The sequence below is a fragment of the Esox lucius genome, chromosome 4, assembly GCF_011004845.1.
Source record: "Esox lucius isolate fEsoLuc1 chromosome 4, fEsoLuc1.pri, whole genome shotgun sequence".
Lineage (NCBI taxonomy): Eukaryota > Metazoa > Chordata > Actinopteri > Esociformes > Esocidae > Esox > Esox lucius.
This window is the reverse complement of record NC_047572.1, coordinates 10564238-10581959: the sequence shown is the minus strand read 5'-3', so window position 1 is coordinate 10581959 and position 17722 is coordinate 10564238.

The window sequence follows — 17722 nt, the reverse complement described above, 5'->3', positions numbered from 1 at the left end:
CTGCTTACCGAGCTGCCATCAGGAAGAAAGTACAGGAGTATTAAGTCCAAAACAAACAGGCTACGGGACAGCTTCTTTCCACAGGCTCTAAGGCTGCTCAACTTGGGAACCCATCTTCCCTTTCATCCATTGTCCATTCACACCTGTCACTTTATATCATACACACCTGTCACTTTTACATTGCAATACGGTTGTATAGTTGTATAGCTATTATTATTGTGTGTTTTTGTATAGTGTTATTACTGAATGATTGTGTTATCTTATTTTTTTAACCGTTCGACGTGTACGGTCACACCAGTGTGATCAGGCTAGAGTGGTCCCTGAAGCGTACGATCACACTGGTGTGATTAGAACGTCTTCTTTAGAACGCACCATTAGCATGCCTAGCTACAAGTAACGTAAAAATGGATGGTAAAACCGCGCTATTATTTACTCACATTTACATCAAACAGTGTTTATACATTTATTTCCTGATTGTAATTGTTTCAAGACCATATTATGATATTAACCAGGTAGAAAGCATTCAAATCGGGACAAGAAGTGTTACTTACGTACCAACAGACAGCCAACACTAATACACAAAAACAAATTATATTAGCAACTACTACCGATCAAAACCATTGCAAAAACTTTCTAGAAGTTACGTTACCCATTTTATAGAGTTTATTCATTTTCACTGCACTGAATTACGATCACGATTTGTTAGCTAGCAGGTAGCTGATGTTTGCTAGCGGTTAGCTGACATTTTCTAGCTAGCTACAGTTATAAATCAACCAACTTTTGCAGCTCTCAGAATTCGAGTCAACGAGAGAAGCTTGCAATGCATTGCATGTAGTGTTCCTTACCTAGCAAGGTGATTGTTCAAATGCTGGCGTGAGTTCAAATGCTGGAGAGAGTACTGAAGTCACGCGCAAAAAAACTCACGCTGGGGGGTCCCCGGAGTGTCTGATGTCCTGCTGGACCATCACGTGTGGAGCTATGTTGTTGGAGAGCCCAAAGGGGCACCCTCCCAGCAAACATACTGTCGGGAGTACTGGCTTACTCCAATGAGTAAGCCAGTTTGCCCCTTCCTCAACATTCCTGGGACTGCGCCACTGACCACATACCAGAAGTCATGCACCCCGACCCACACCACTATGCCGGATCTAGCCCCTCTCTGTGGCTGAAAATGCATTGGAGATGTTGGAGCAAGGACACATCGAGCAGGGACACATCCGCCACTCCACCTCCCCTGCTTCAGCGAGCTTCTTCATCAAAAGAAGGACGTGGGGCTTCGGCCCTGTGTTGATTGCCGGGGCTCAAGAACATCACCATCAAATACAGGTACCCATATGCCCCCGTCCCATCAGCCATCAAGCAGCTGACAGGGGCGTGCTTCTTCACCAAATTGGATCTCCGGAGTGCCTACAATCTGGTGCAAATCTGGGAGGGAGACGAGTGAAAGACAGCCTTCGGTCATGTATTTGGTCATGCCATATGGGCTTGGCAATGCCCCTGCTGTGCTCCAGTCTTTCCTCAATGAGGTGTTTTCGGCATATGTAGGGGAAGTATGTGGTAGTTTAGATCGACGACATCCTGGTGTACTCCCTGACATAAACGGAACACGTGGCCCACGTCCATGCTGTTTTACCATGTCTGCTTGACCATCAGCTCAATGTGAAAGACGACTAGAGCTCATTCCACCAGCCACAGTCTTCTTCCTGGGGTACCACATCGCTCCGGAGGGCGTCCAGATAGAGGACCTGAAGGTTGAGGCAGTGAGGTCATGGCCAGTCCCACAGACCATCAAGGCTTCATTGGATTTGCCAACTTCTACCGCTGCTTCATCAGGGCATTCAGCACCACAGTTGCGCCACTCACGTCATTGCTGAAAGGCCAACCTCAGTGCCTCCACAAGACCCTGGAGTCAGAGAAGGCCTTCGTTGACCTGAAGGGCCAATTTACCACCTGCTACATCATCCAGAACCACTCAAGCCCTTCACGGTGGAGGGGGACACGTCCAAGGTCGGGGTGGGGGCGGACCTCTCCCAGCAGTCCAGGACTCCTCCTAGACTTCACCCATGTGTGTACTACCCCGGGGCTAGAGGGCGCCCGGGAGCCATTCACAGTCCTGACAGACCCCGGTACTTACAACATATTGTGCACTCGCTTCTCTCGCACCTCACAGTTTGTATTCATTCACAGAGTAAGAATCAGTGGGCGCAAAACAAAAGATGTCTATACAGTATGTGTCCCAACGCATCTTAAATCAATATGAAATAATAAATCAATTAATATAGTTAAGTGTTATCAAAAAGAGTTCCCAACGGCACAGACACAAAAGGGAAAGCAACAATAAGGTGAACAATTTTGCCTGAGAGTTAAGCACAAAAGTGAGAGGAAGAGGAGAATGATAGCAATAGAGTGGGTGTTAGCTGTTGTATTCTGGACTTACAGTTGTAGCCCACCTGTTCATTCAGAAAATCCAACTAGGATAATGCCTTCCTTTTGTTAGTAGACAATGAAATAATGTTTATTTGAAAACAAATGTAACATCAGAGCAGGTGTTCATAAAACATTCCCCTAAACCTTTTATATAAAAAAGTTAGACTCTGTAATATAATGAAAGGATCAACATCAAATTATGTTGTCCATATACAGCATACAGAATATACAGTGGGTCCCACTTTCAACATACTCAAATTATGTTGCCTTAAAGCCTGAAATGAAAACACAAAAAATAGGAATTTTTCTTGCTTTTTTCACCAAACCCACAATATCCAAGTGAAAAACAAATATGAAAAACTCTGAAAATGTGTTGAAATTGAAACAATAAAATACCCTTTTTGGAAAAGTGACCCCCATCACCAAGGTATGACCGACCACCTTCACCAAGGTATGACCGACCACATTCACCAAGGTATGACCGACCACCTTCACCAAGGTATGACCGACCACCTTCACCAAGGTATGACCGACCACCTTCACCAAGGTATGACCGACCACCTTCACCAAGGTATGACCAACCACCTTCACCAAGGTATGACCGACCACCTTCACCAAGGTATGACCGACCACCTTCACCAAGGTATGACCAACCACCTTCACCAAGGTATGACCGACCACCTTCACCAAGGTATGACCGACCACCTTCACCAAGGTATGACCAACCACCTTCACCAAGGTATGACCGACCACCTTCACCAAGGTATGACCGACCACCTTCACCAAGGTATGACCGACCACCTTCACCAAGGTATGACCGACCACCTTCACCAAGGTATGACCAACAACTTTCTAGCAAGATCGCAAATCAAGCTATCTTCCATCTGTGATCAACTGTAGTAACTTTTACTTGTTCAGAATAAATGCATTTGGTCATAGAGGACTCCACTTTTTAGTAGTGCAACTGAAAGCTAATAATCCACCATGGGCAGGAAAACTAAGAGATAAAGTTGTGGAAAGGCACAAGTCACAGGATGGGTTTAAAAACATTTAAAAGTCTTTGTCAATCCCTTGGAGCACAGTTAAGACCATTATTAACAAGTAGAAGGTTTTTGCCACCACCCAGACCTAACATAGATCAGGCCGTCCCTCCTAAATAGTTAAAGGAGCTTCAGGCCTTTATGACAAAACTGGTAAATATTTGCATGTGACAACTATATCACAAGCGCTCAACAAATCTGGCCTCTGGTGGAAATAACTTCTCAAAAAAGCAAACTTCAAGTGTAGGTTGTGCTTTGCCAAAAAGCACATTGTAGATTCCGAGGCCAAGAGGCAAAAGGATCTGTGGTTAGATGAGACCAAAATTAAACTTTTTGGTCTGAATGTAAAACAACATGTCTGGCAATACTACTTTCCACCCAAAGACCACCAGGCGTACAGTAAACTGCTGCGATTGCAGCATCCTGTAGTGGGGTTGTTTGTCTTTTGCAGGGAATGGAGCACTGTCAGGATAGAAGGGCCAAAGACTCTTGTGCAAAATACCGACAGACTCTTTAGGAGAACTTGCAGCCCTATGCCATATTCCAACATGACAATGATCCAAAGCACAACGCCAAAGCAGCGGTACAGTGTCTGAAAGACAAGAAGGTGAACGTACTTGAGTCGCTTAGTCAGAGGGTGTGACCTAAGTCCCATCAAGAATCTCTGGAATGACTTGAGGAGGGCAGTCCATGAGCAGTCACCATGCAATTTGACTGAGCTTCAACAATTCTGCAAGAATAAATGAGCAACTATTACTTAGTCTAAGCGTGCAAAGTCTTGAGTACCAATGTATTCAAAGAGACTCAATTGCTGTTATTCAAGCAAAAGCTGGTTCCACCAAGTTTTAACTAAGGGGGGTTTCACTTATCCAAATTGGGTATTTTACCCTGAAGAAGGCTTGTGAGGTTCTTTTTATTGCCATGATATTCCATTAAAGGATCGGAGAAGAATGGCGTGGATTTTTTAGTCAGAATGTTTGTCTAAAGCTTCAACTGTCATATAATGAATTATACCCAGCTGTCTACTGAGCACCACTCCTACTACACCTGATGCCAAAGCTGCACTCTTTCTTCTTTGCACTCTAAGGGTATTTTACCTTTTTAATTTTAATATATTTTTCTTTTGTTAGAAATCAGCCATTTCGTATAGTGGTTGAAATAATTAGTTGCATACCCAGTTGTTAATGGAGAGAGTAATTCAATTATTTATTGCAGCATTTGATAGTCTATTAGCTCATGATGTTACAGGCTCAATCACTTCTCTTCTCAGATAAGTGATTGAGCCTATCACTTGTAACCAAGTGATTGGTTACAAGCTGATATATACACTGAAGGGCGTGTTTACCTAGCAATGATCAGGTTTCCAAGACAGTAACCCCCATGCCAAATGGTCAATGTAAACATTCCTGTGGTTATCTGAGTGCAAACTACAGAGAGATAATCTAAACAGAGATTTTTCTGTAGCTCTCATTATAGGCACATCCACTTCCAATGAAACTTACGTTCATACAGTATTGTAATTATTAATGCTCAGATTCTACACTTTTGTTTTTTCTTCACTTGAATGTTGCGGGTTACTCTGTGTAAATATAACCAGAAACAAGTGTATTTTATGTGTTTTCATTTCCGGCTGTAAGAGTTTTTGAAAGGAAAGGGTGACTTTCCATAACCACTGTTTATAGTTACAGGGTAGTACACAGGGAATGGACACATTGTAAGTGTTGCCTTGGAGTGTTTTTTTAAAAGTTGGTGACAGAGAAGGAGAGAGGAAAACTTAGCCACTCCAAGTGAACGGTTATCTTCGGGGCAGTCCCCCGGCAACGGTTTGGGAGGAATGGGAGTGGGCAATCGTAGTCATGGCTGCCTCTGCACCCACCATCTACTGGCTGTCTTCCTTCCACCTCCACATTGCTGGGGTAGTGGAGTATCAGGGGAAGCGTGGCTGGGCATCGTACTCTTCTTTCCTCCAGCATTTTCCCCAGCTTCTCCCCAAGCTGCTCCTTGGGAGCCCTTATATACGTCTCCCTGATGAGGTCTCGATGAGAGGCACTTGATTAGTGGCAGGGCTGGCCCTTCTGGCAGCCTCTGGAATATTCCAGAAGGTGACAGCTTTCTTTGGTGTTGGTGTGATAGTGAGGCAGGAGGTTGGGGCATGTTCCGATCACTATATATACATTAATTTATAATTATGAAATTATAGTTTTTGACATCAATCTACACACCATACACCATAATGATGAAGCAAAAAGTGAAATGCGTGCTAATTTATTGAGTATATCAAAAATTATTATAATTAAAATTATAAAAAATTATAATTTTTACTGTATTGTGGTGTGAACGCACCTGTTAATTCAGTGTCACACCAATTCCCCAAAGAGAGAAATATGGCAAGTTGTAGAAGACTCCAGAGGCAGCCAGATGGGCCAGCCTCGCGCCTACACAGCTGCCTCCCATCGGGACCTTGTCAAGGTAGGTACATAAAGGCCCCTCAAGAACAGTCTGGGAAAGTAGAAAAAAAGGAAACAAATGTGTGTCAAGACGTGCTGCCCTGGATATTGCTCTGCCCCGCCCCAACGATGTGGAAGTGAGACAAAGCTAAAGCCTGTTAATTTCGGACTCAATTGACAGCTAATATTAACCTTTGCAAATTAGATCTTTCACGTGACTTTGAAAGATTCATTCATTAGGCCTGACATTGGGATTTGTATTTTTAGGGTGTTCAGAGTAGTCTACATGTCACTCTTCCTTGTATGATGCTTTACACAGGGCACCTTTCACCAGACAAGCAGTTTGGGAAATGCAAGTATACCTATCTTCAGACACCACGACACCAAAGTTTATATGTAATGGAAGCTGATTGCAGTAGGTTTGGATAACATTCAAATCCTTATTACAAAATGTTAGGTAAAACACACTTACATTCTGGCTAAGATGCTGCTAGTTCGCCAGAGAAAACAATTAATATGAAGCTTGATGATTACTTTGTTATCTTGCTTGCATGCTGCAAAATGATACCAGTAAAAAATAATTTTTTTCTTTATATACAAATATATCTATATATGTATACTCACCTAAAGGATTATTAGGAACACCATACTAATACTGTGTTTGACCCCCTTTCACCTTCAGAACTGCCTTAATTCTACGTGGCATTGATTCAACAAGGTGCTGAAAGCATTCTTTAGAAATGTTGGCCCATATTAATAGGATAGTATCTTGCAGTTGATGGAGATTTGTGGGATCCACATCCAGGGCACGAAGCTCCCGTTCCACCACATCCCAAAGATGCTCTATTGGGTTGAGATCTGGTGACTGTGGGGGCCATTTCAGTACAGTGAACTCATTGTCATGTTCAAGAAACCAATTTGAAATGATTCGAGCTTTGTGACATGGTGCATTATCCTGCTGGAAGTAGCCATCAGAGGATGGTGGTCATAAAGGGATGGACATGGTCAGAAACAATGCTCAGGTAGGCCGTGGCATTGAAACAATGCCCAATTGGCACTAAGGGGCCATAAAGTGTGCCAAGAAAACATCCCCCACACCATTACACCACCACCAGCAGCCTGCACAGTGGTAACAAGGCATGATAGATCCATGTTCTCATTCTGTTTACGCCAAATTCTGACTCTACCATCTGAATGTCTCAACAGAAATCGAGACTCATCAGACCAGGCAACATTCTTCCAGTCTTCAGCTACCCAATTTTGGTGAGCTTGTGCAAATTGTAGCCTCTTTTTCCTATTTGTGGTGGAGATGAGTGGTAACCGGTGGCATTTTCAACAAGGCATTTTCGCCCACAGGACTGCTGCATACTGGATGTTTTTCCCTTTTCACACCATTCTTTGTAAACCGGAGAAATGGTTGTGCGTGAAAATCCCAGTAACTGAGCAGATTGTGAAATACTCAGACCGGCCCGTCTGGCACCAACAACCATGCCACGCTCAAAATTGCTTAAATCACCTTTCTTTCTCATTCTGATATTCAGTTTGGAGTTCAGGAGATTGTCTTGACCAGGACCACACCCCTAAATGCATTGAAGCAACTGCCATGTGATTGGTTGATTAGATAATTGCATTAATGAGAAATTGAACAGGTGTTCCTAATAATCCTTTAGGTGAGTGTATATCTATATACTTTTATATATAATACTTTATAATATATAGCACTTTTAACTAGGAAAGAATTAACCTACTCCTACGTGCAGATTGCTTTTAATTTCATTTGGTGGCTGTCCACTTACGTTGCTGATTGTGGTGCACCAGAACGTATTGTAAATGAAACCCTCATATTATTATAATTTTTTTTTATTCTGTTCTCTTCATTTATGCTCTGGTTAGAACAGAAATGTCTTCACCAACGGGGATAGTGAATCTTGTCAACCAGAAAGCAATAAAACTGCAAATGAATATCCTATCAACAACTGCAAACTCAAAGGTTGGGCCAACTGCAACCTTTGTCAGAGCACTTCTCACCTGTATGTTCACTTATTTTTTGCAGAAAATCACGTGGATGTGTGTGAAATGCTAAGCAGAAAACATGTGCCTTTTGAATTGATAGAAAGGTCATTTGAATAGTCATGGAGTCATCATGTGATACATGACATATTGGCACGTTGTACTTCAAACCCGAGGAACAGCTAACAGAATAAACCCTGAGGTTGTAGGATTTAGAAACCTTTCTCTTGATGCCAAGAGGACTGATTTAACACATGAATGGTGGCTCTATCATATAAGGTCTAAGATGGTTGTCCTGGGCATCATGGCAACTGCAAGGTTGGAATATGAGAAAAACGAGCAGCTAGTCACTCGAGTGTACAGGTAGAGTATAAACATCAGGTCTGAGCAAAGGTTTCACAGTACCGTGTGGCCCCAATGTGTTATTCCTGTAACAAATGGATTCAATTTACTAAACATTAATCTGGCCGTCTTGGTACCCTGCTGCCTTGGTCTGTAAGCTTGTAGTATATCTTTAAAAAATTCATCACCCACTGTTTCTCACAGGCTATTAAGGATTGTTTTATGGATTTCTCATGTTCACAACCTCACAATGGAATTAGGATTTCATTTGAAAGTCCAGAGCAATTGTGGTAAAATAATGACTATGTCATATTGATGTCCGACTGAGCAGTGAGCAAACTCCCTCGTTCAAGACATAGATTTTTATGCTGGCTAAATTACGAAATATGTTAATGTAGACTTATCGACAGATAAATGTAATACATTTAACATCAAATGCAGCTCCCAATTAAGCTCTGTCTAAGAGAAACACATTATACTCAACACTATTTACAGTATATAAAAATGTTAAATTTTAAGCCTGTATGGTCACAGGACAGCCAGCCATCTACATCCATTTGTCAGTTTATTCATCTTTTATTTGTCATTTAGTCTGGGTGGGTAAGTTTAATTCGATGGAAGTCGTTATGTGACATTTAGGCTCAGGCTTGTGGATTGATAGGCTGGTGGCCTGGCTGGTGCAGGACAGAATCACAGTCCTAATTAATATTGTCCTGGCTTTCATTCCATGCGTATTCTACTGTGCATGTTCAGTACAAAGAGGGTCATTCAGGGTGTAGGCCTACATTTTGGCAAGCATTTTAGTCCAGCTCAAACCCTGAGGCGCATCTAGCAAAAACGTCAACCTGGATAAATAGAACCATTCGCTAATGATGTTGAGTAAAACACATTGGTGTTAAATTTTTTGCAGTTATGTTACTTCTTGTCTTCCTCATTTGTTACAAGGTACGGCAAAATGATTTAAATTCTATTTATAATTTTGTAAAGTCTTGTACTGTATGTGTAATATGTATGCCTGTCTCCTGTTTGGCTGTCAGCTTTATTTGGCCTCAACATGAAGAAAGACTGTTGAAATGATGATGCATCCCATTAAAAGAGATTTGAAAATGAACACAGCGCCATTTGAATAAAACATTCGGAATGTGAATACTATTTGTCCAGGCTATCTGGGGTACCGTTACGCGGTGCGGTAAGGAATGTAGCGATAACGCGGTACAGTATGTTCACAGAGTAGCGAGGGCCTCCGAAGGCTCGGGAGTGATATGTGGTGACAGTGCAGTGCCAGGCCGTCGACACAGACGTCGTCTCCTGGGTACTGGGGGTGGGAGAGCCCCGGGCCTGATTATTTACAGGCCTGTGCTGCCTTCCTGCCAGCCTGCGTGCCTGGCTCCATCCCAAGGACGCGTTCCAAATGTCACTCTATCTCCTAAAGTGTTGCCCCTCTTTTGACCAGTCCCCTATGTAGTACACTTTGCAGGGAACGGGGACGCTATTTGGAACATACTTCACACCAAATGTTCTGTGAGGACACCGGAAGATTTTTTTTTTCTTTTTAGAAAGGCCCTTAATTAGATCAGAGCTATAATTTATTAATGGCCAAGTCTATGCCATCTAGTTTGCTGCATGAGTTTTAATGGCTGATGTTATCAAAAGACCAAAATGACCCGTAGGATACCTCATTCCGTCGGGACAAGGGATGTAGATGAAAACTGATGAAGTGGCATTTACTGTGAAATACTGTAGATGGCAAATGTGCCTTTGAGTTCACACTAATTTGTAGACCTTCTTAGTCGTTGCTTGTAATTCTCTGGTCATTATTTGGGTTGTGTATTGTCCAAGTTTAGACAAAGTTCCAAAAGACATAGAGTTCCAAAAGACATAAAATCCATAAAAATCGTTGTCATACTTATTGTCTGGCGTAGACGTAGTTCTTGTAGCTCAGTTGTAGCCATCTCTAAATTAAATAATTCAATAAAACGCTGAGATTTGAAGTCCAGTGCACCAGATAAGATATTAATGACACTACATATTGGGGAGGATTGTATTTAAAATACTCACATGCTTTCAAATATTCAAAACCCTAAAAGAGCATACTTAATAACTTGGATACTTAAAATGAGCTCCAGAAATCGGAAAAGGTTTATTCGGTGAACTGAAGAAAAGCCTAATAATTTACTGACAGGGGGAATTTCAAATTCCTTCATACACTGAGAAAGAAATGGGGAAGTAGAGAGGTCTTCAAATATGATCTTTTAACGCTGCATGTTGCAGCATCACCAGTCACTGCTGGATCGGTCTGTGCAACCAAATGAGACATGACATTCTCCTGACAGCCCTGCATACTTGTTCAGATAAATTATTTATAACCTGCTCTGGCTAAGTATGTCAGACTGGAATTTAATTGTCAAACTCTCATTAGGGCTAAAGGGCATTTCCCTGTCATTCATTTTGTTAAATTGTATGTACCCATCTCAGGATGATAGTCAACACTTGTGTATTGCATTTCACTAGGAGAAGAATGGTACTCTTAGGGCTGGAGAGTTTTACATACCTCTGGGATACATTTGGAGGCTATTGCATTTATCATTACTGGACATTTATTTATTGAAAATGTGCTCAGGTAAATCTGTTTTGTTCAATGTATACTACTGTTCAAAAGTTCGGGGTCACTTACAATTTCCTTGTTTTCAAAAGAAAAGCAATTTTCTTTGTTCTGTTAAAATAACGTCACATTGATCAGAATTGCAGGAATGCAAATGAGTTATGGATGTAAATGACTCTTCAAAGTAGTTGGAAAAGGGTGATTTTTTATTTATTATATACACCAATCAGCCATAAAATGATGACTACCTGCTTTTGTGTAGGTCCTCTTTTTGCGGACAAAACAGCCATGACCCATCGAGGCATGGACTCCACTAGACCTCTGAAGGTGTGCTGTGGTATTTGGCACCAAGACATTAGAAGCAGATCCTTTAAGTCCTGTAAGTTGCAAGGTGGGGCCTCCCTGGATTGGACTTGTTTGTCCAGCACATCCCACAGATGCTCGATTGGATTGAGATCTAGGGAATCTGGAGGCCAAGTCAACACCTTGAACTTGTTGTTGTGTTCCTCAAACCATTCCTGAACAATTTTTGCTTTGTGGCAGGGCGCATTATCCTGTTAAAAGAGGCCAATGCCATCAGGGAATACCGTTGCCATGAAAGGGTGCAACAAAGCTTAGGTAGGTGGTATGTCAATCAATCAATCACATTTATTTATAAAGCCCTTTTTACATCAGCAGATGTCACAAAGTGCTTTTACAAAACACCTGCATTAAACCCCAAGGAGCAAACAACAGTAGTGTTGAATTTCAGTGGCTAGTAAAAACTCCTTAAGAATGCCAAAATTTAGGAAGAAACCTAGAGAGGACCCAAGCTCAGAGGGGTGACCAGTCCTCTTCTGGCTTTGCCAGGTGAACATATTGAGATTACAATTGTAATAATTAATAAATGCCTGTGGGCCTAGAGTCTATTTAAACTTAGTCCAGGTCGGAAGCATGACCTGATGGACAAGGAAAGGGACAACATGGTCGGCAACAATGCTTAGGTAGGTGGTACGTGTCAAAGTAACATCCTCATGAATGGCAGGACCCAAGGTTTACCAGCAGAACATTGCCCAAAGCATCACACTGCCTCCGCCGGCTAGCCTCCTTCCCATAGTGCATCCTGGTGCCATGTGTTCCCCAGGTAAGTGACGCACACGCACCCGTCCATCCACGTGATGTAAAAGGAAACGTAATTCACCAGGCCACCTTCTTCCATTGTTCCGTGGTCCAGTTCTGATACTCACGTGCCCATTGTAGGTGCTTTTGGCAGTGGACAGGGGTCAGAATGGGTACCCTGATTGGTCAGCGGCTATGTAGCCCCATACTCATACAACAGCGATGCACTATGTGTTATGACACCTTTCTATCCGTTCCAGTATTATCTCTTATAGAAATTTGAGCAACAGTAGCTCATCTGTTGGATCGGTCCACACAGGTCAGCCTATGCTCCCCAAGTGCATCAATGAGCCTTGGCCGCCCATGACCCTGTTGCCGGTTTACCGCTTTTCTTTCCTTGGACCATCTTTGATAGGTACTGACCACTGCAGACCGAGAACACTGCACAAGAGCTGCAGTTTTGGAGAAGTTCTGACCCAGTCATCTAGCCATCACAATTTGGCCTTTGTCAAAGTCGTTTAGATCCTTACGCTTGCCCATTGTTCCAGCTTCTATCACATCAACTTTCAGGACAGAATATTCACTTCCTGCCAAATAAATCCCACCCCCTGACAGTTGCCATGATAACGAGATTATCAGTGTAATTCCCTTCACCTTTCAGTAGTCATAATGTTATGGCTGATCGGTGTACATATGCGTACAGAAGCTCATTATCATCAACCTTCAGTCCTGTGTTCCAATGGCACTTTGTGTTTATTAATCTAGGTTTTTAAAAGGCTAACTGATCATTAGAAAACCTTTTACAATTATATTAGCACATCTGATAACTTTTGTGCTGATTAAAGAAGAATAATCCTAGCCTTTAGACTAGTTGAGTCTCTGGAGTATCAGCAATTGTGGGTTTGATCAGGGGCTCAAAATGGCCAGAAACGAAGAACTTTCTTCTGGAACTCGTCAGTCTATTCTTGAAGACTATTCCATGCGTGAAATAGCAATGAAACTGAAAATGTCGTACAACACTGTACCACTTCCTTCACAGAACAGCACAAACTGTCTATAACCAGAATAGAAAGAAGAGTGGGAGGCCCCGGTGCAGAACTGAGCAAGAGAACAAACACATTAGTGTCTAGTTTAAGAAAGAGATGCCTCACAGGTCCTCAACTGGCAGCTTCATGAAATAGTCCCCGCAAAACACCAGTCTCAACGTCAACAATGAACAGATGACTCAGGGTTGCTGGCCTTCTAGGCATAAATCTTATTTTGAGGTGTTCAGATCACAAATAAGAACATTTGTGAGACATGGACCAAATGAAAAGATGCTTGAGGAATGCTTGATGCCATCTATCAAGCATGGTGGAAGTGATGTGATGGCCTGGGGGTGATTTGATGGTGGTAAAGTGGGAGATTTGTACAGGGTTAAAGGGATCTTGAAGAAGGACAACTATCACTCAATTTTTTAACCATTTTGCATCAAGCCAATCCAACTTGTGTGAGGTGCTTCAGGATGCATGGTGTGAAATCTCTTCAAATTACCTTAAGAAGTTTACAACGAGAAGGCTGTAATTGCTGAAAATTAAGGATTCTTTGATGAAAGCAAAGTTTGAAGGACACAATAATTATTAAAACTTAAATATATTTCCTATTTATCTTTGCTATTTTTCCTATTCTAACTAATTGTATGTAGGCTTTCTTGGAAAAAAAGCACATTCCCAAGTAACTCCAAACTTTTAAAAGGTAGGTAGTGTAAATGAAGACTGAACGTACACAATTTAGTAGGTTCTTTATTGCCCACAAATTCTAATTAATATTAAGTTTGCCCATGTTTCTAGTAAATCATTTATCATTTGTCCTTACAGTACAAATCATGTTGCCATTATTTAAATAATTTAACTTCCTTGAAATCCTACTTTGTTTTCAGTTTTGATTAATTGTATCAAATGTCAAGTAGAGACAGTCAAAGTGTCAGCTTCAAGCCATGTGCTGTCTCTGTTGGTTAGGAATGAAGAATGCATCCCAGACACTGCCACAAGCTAACTTTAAATGCCACCAATGATGGTAAAAGCATACGTCAATAAAATATATTATAGTGACAATCTAAAACACTATTTAAACAATACATATACCTGTTCAATAAAACAACACAGATAAGATTATAAATATGATTGGGCCTTACAGCAAATTCAAATGGTGCAATCAGTACTGAGTAAAAATGTATATCTTACAAGAAAGACCAAAAAGCACAAGGTTTGAAAATCAAACATTGCTATATGGAATCAATATCACTATTGCAACCACAATACAATGTCAGGTTGATGTCCAAATGTTCCCAATTATATCATTATCCACAACCAGTTTAGTCTGCAGGGTTGACCCCTGGGTATGGTAAATTTGTCCTTTTTCTCTGGAATCTGACCCAAAGTCTGACATGACAAAGTTTGATGTGACACATGTTAGAAAGGAATGGGATGGTTTGACTGATGTTGGATTCTCAGTGGTTGGTGTGATAGAGTTAGGAATTACAGTCAGTGTGATAAAAGAGGTTGTGTTGACATCTGACTGATATCCAGATTGGGCTTGACAGAGTTTGCGGTTTTGGCTGATAGTTGGCTGCAATTTGGCTCGGGCAAACTGACGTTGAGTAGAAACATACTGCAGAATGATGAATGCAGTGTTATAGTGTCTGATTGTTTCCACAGCGATCATGTTGTTTGCGAAAGTAGAATGATTTCTTGTGCCTTTTTCTCAGCGTTTTGACCAGTCAGATCAAAAACTCTTATTCACTTTGTTTCTGTACTATTCAGCAGAAAATAATGGATTTATATTGTCTTCATTAAAAAATATATATAATTAATCAGAAGAATTGTAGACTATTGTACAATTACCAAAGGAAGTGTCTCTGTTGACGGACAAGTGCAAATACAAAGTCAAAATATCGAACCATTACTGTAAAGCAAGGGTACTTAAGCGAGCAGCTTAGCCCTAATGTGTTAATGGGTTTAAACATAGAGTTTAACACAAGCCTGACAATCAAGCCTTTGGCATTGTTACAATCTGACTGTCGGGTCACCTCTTCCTCAAAGGGACAGGAACATTTCAAACCTAAAAGTGCCAGCAGGGTGCACTTTTGACCTCAAGTGCTTAAATATGTTGTCATTTTGAAACACTTTTTATATCATGCTACTGTAATGTACAGTGTCCAGACTTTGTCAAGCAACTACTTTAAATAAAATGTATCAAGTATCTGTTTAAACATTGAAAATATACTATTTTGCAGATTTTAAAATCAAATTTCATAATTTAAATTTTTTATATTTGTAAATGAATGCTTATTTGATTGGATTTTAACTATGTTTGTGTTATGTAAAGGTTAAAAAAAAGTTGCAATAATTTTCAGGAAGTGTCTTTTTGGATAAAATACAACCCTGTTGGAATTTTTAGGGTTAAAATATGGTGCTGTTCTTCACTGGTGCTGTTACCACCATCCCCTGAGTCTGTGCACAAATACGTTACTCAGCAGTCAGCAGACGTCAAAGTGAATGCAAATAATCAAGAGTCAAACACTGTTTTACTATGGCATACTTCACAATACCATGTAAGTCTCTATCTATTTAGTTCCAGGAAGGACTTGCTGTAGGTCTCCATAGATGAAGGACTTTTTACTGTATAATTTTAGATGGGTTGAGTAAGGCATACTCTAACAATAAAAGTTTCAAACCCTTTCAGAAGGCATAATAATGAACTTAAAACATCTCCATCCAAATACATTGTATACCTTCAATTTCTTGTTAACTTATCCCCCAGTACGCACACACCGTGGCTGTCTTTGCTTAAGTTCCATTTTTCCTTGATTGAAGGAGAAAATGAGAGGACACTTCATAACATATAGCTTACAACCTGTGGCAACAAAGAGTAGGGCAGTCAGAGTTTCAATACCCCCCTTTAGTCACTAAGGTTCTCAGAAGTCCCTGAAATTTTATTTTGGAGTGACTAACTTTGACTTGTCAGACACCTGCAACCTGTCATCATTTCAAATGTGTCTGCAGGGTCTCCACCGCTGCCTTAAAACTCAAACTGAAGTCCTGTATAATTTTCCCATCTTCCCAGCACCCTCTGTGCTAAATTGCATTGGAAGATGGATTTTTGGCATGTGAGGTTGTCAGGCCTCCACCAGGGAAGACTTTATGCACTGGTACACTTGCTATGAAAGAAGTGAATTCTGGAGGGATGGAAAAGAATCAAAGTGGAGAGTCAAGTGCTGCTGTCACTCTAGCAGGTCTTCTGGCCTTTTTCCTTTTGTGATTCTATGTACTTAAGAGAAATGTAGATATTTAGCGAAATATTTGAGCAGCCATTTATGAAATTACACTCCTATGAAATTGCTTTTCAATTTGAGGGACAAACAAATACAAATTGCATATATTAAAAGACATCTGTGCCAAGACACACAATATGAGCGCATGTAAAAAGGAAATGCATGAAATCAAGTTCAAATTGGTATCTTTAGGAATTGTACATGAGGAAAAATGTGTTTTTTGTTTCAGTTTTTGTTTTTCTTGAATAAAACATTGTTGTGGTTCGGAAGTGTTTTATTTAGCTGTACCTGTAGCATTGTGGTCATTGTGCTAACTCTAGTAAACAATAATTTGCATGAATATTTACTTCAAACTGGACGGAAAGAAAACATTTTACTTAAGAGTTAACCTGGCTGTCTCTAAGCAACATTACTATCCCCTAACTAACCTAGATTTCTAAACCTAACCTTCATTCATTTTCACCTGTTTGCATCATGCTGCAGGTTGAATATTCACTAGGGAGAAGCTCCCATATACCTGTCTGCTAATACAGCTGCAGCTTCAGCCTCCTCTCTGTGGATATGGCCCGGCGAGGTCCTCAGTCAGCCCTGGGAAAGTGCATAGCACAGCCATCGATCTCTGTACCTTTCTGCCTCTCTACCTCCACATGCACATGATTGCCTGCCTGCCTCCCTCCCTGTCTGTCTGTCCGTCCGCCTGCCTGCCTGCCTGCCTGCCTGCCTCCCTCCCTCTCTAAGTGGAGCGTGTGACGGGATTGAACAATCAGCCGCGTTACCCGAGAGAAATATACCCCCAGCCCGCCCCTATTGAGCAGCAAAGCCTAGCCTGCCTCCCTAGCAAACACAGGCCTGCCTCTTGATCTCTGTCAGTTCCCTCCCCTCCCAGGATCACAACTCTCAGAGCTCTGACTTTGTTTTTTTTTTCCTTCCATCAAACGACTTTAACAATGACTGATGTGTAACAATGTCCGCTTCAAAGGGAAGCCTCCATTTACTTTGATAGAGCTAACTATTTATGTATGATCAAAGATGGTCCCTTATAATTCTGATCATCTGGCCACAGTTACCCATAATATTAATAATATAAAATTCCAACATATTAAACAATATGTCCCTAATAGTGTGCATCCTGGTCATTTTGTGTGGTAGAAGCCATGTAAATGCTCAAGTGTGGAATAATCGGGCACTGGTATTGGCAGTGTTAGGTGTTAAAAACTCACCATGAGCTCACTGATCTTCCCACTTGGCACATATGTCAGTTCAACATCTAGTTTGGATCTCCATTTTGGTTTAACATACATTTTCAACTAATGGAATTTCCAAATGAAATACACTGAATATAGACAAACAAAATGCAGATACATGTTTTATATTGAAGATGTTTTGCTTTTTATTTTACACATTGATTGAGCGTCATCAAATTGCATATTTGCTTTGAGGAAACGTG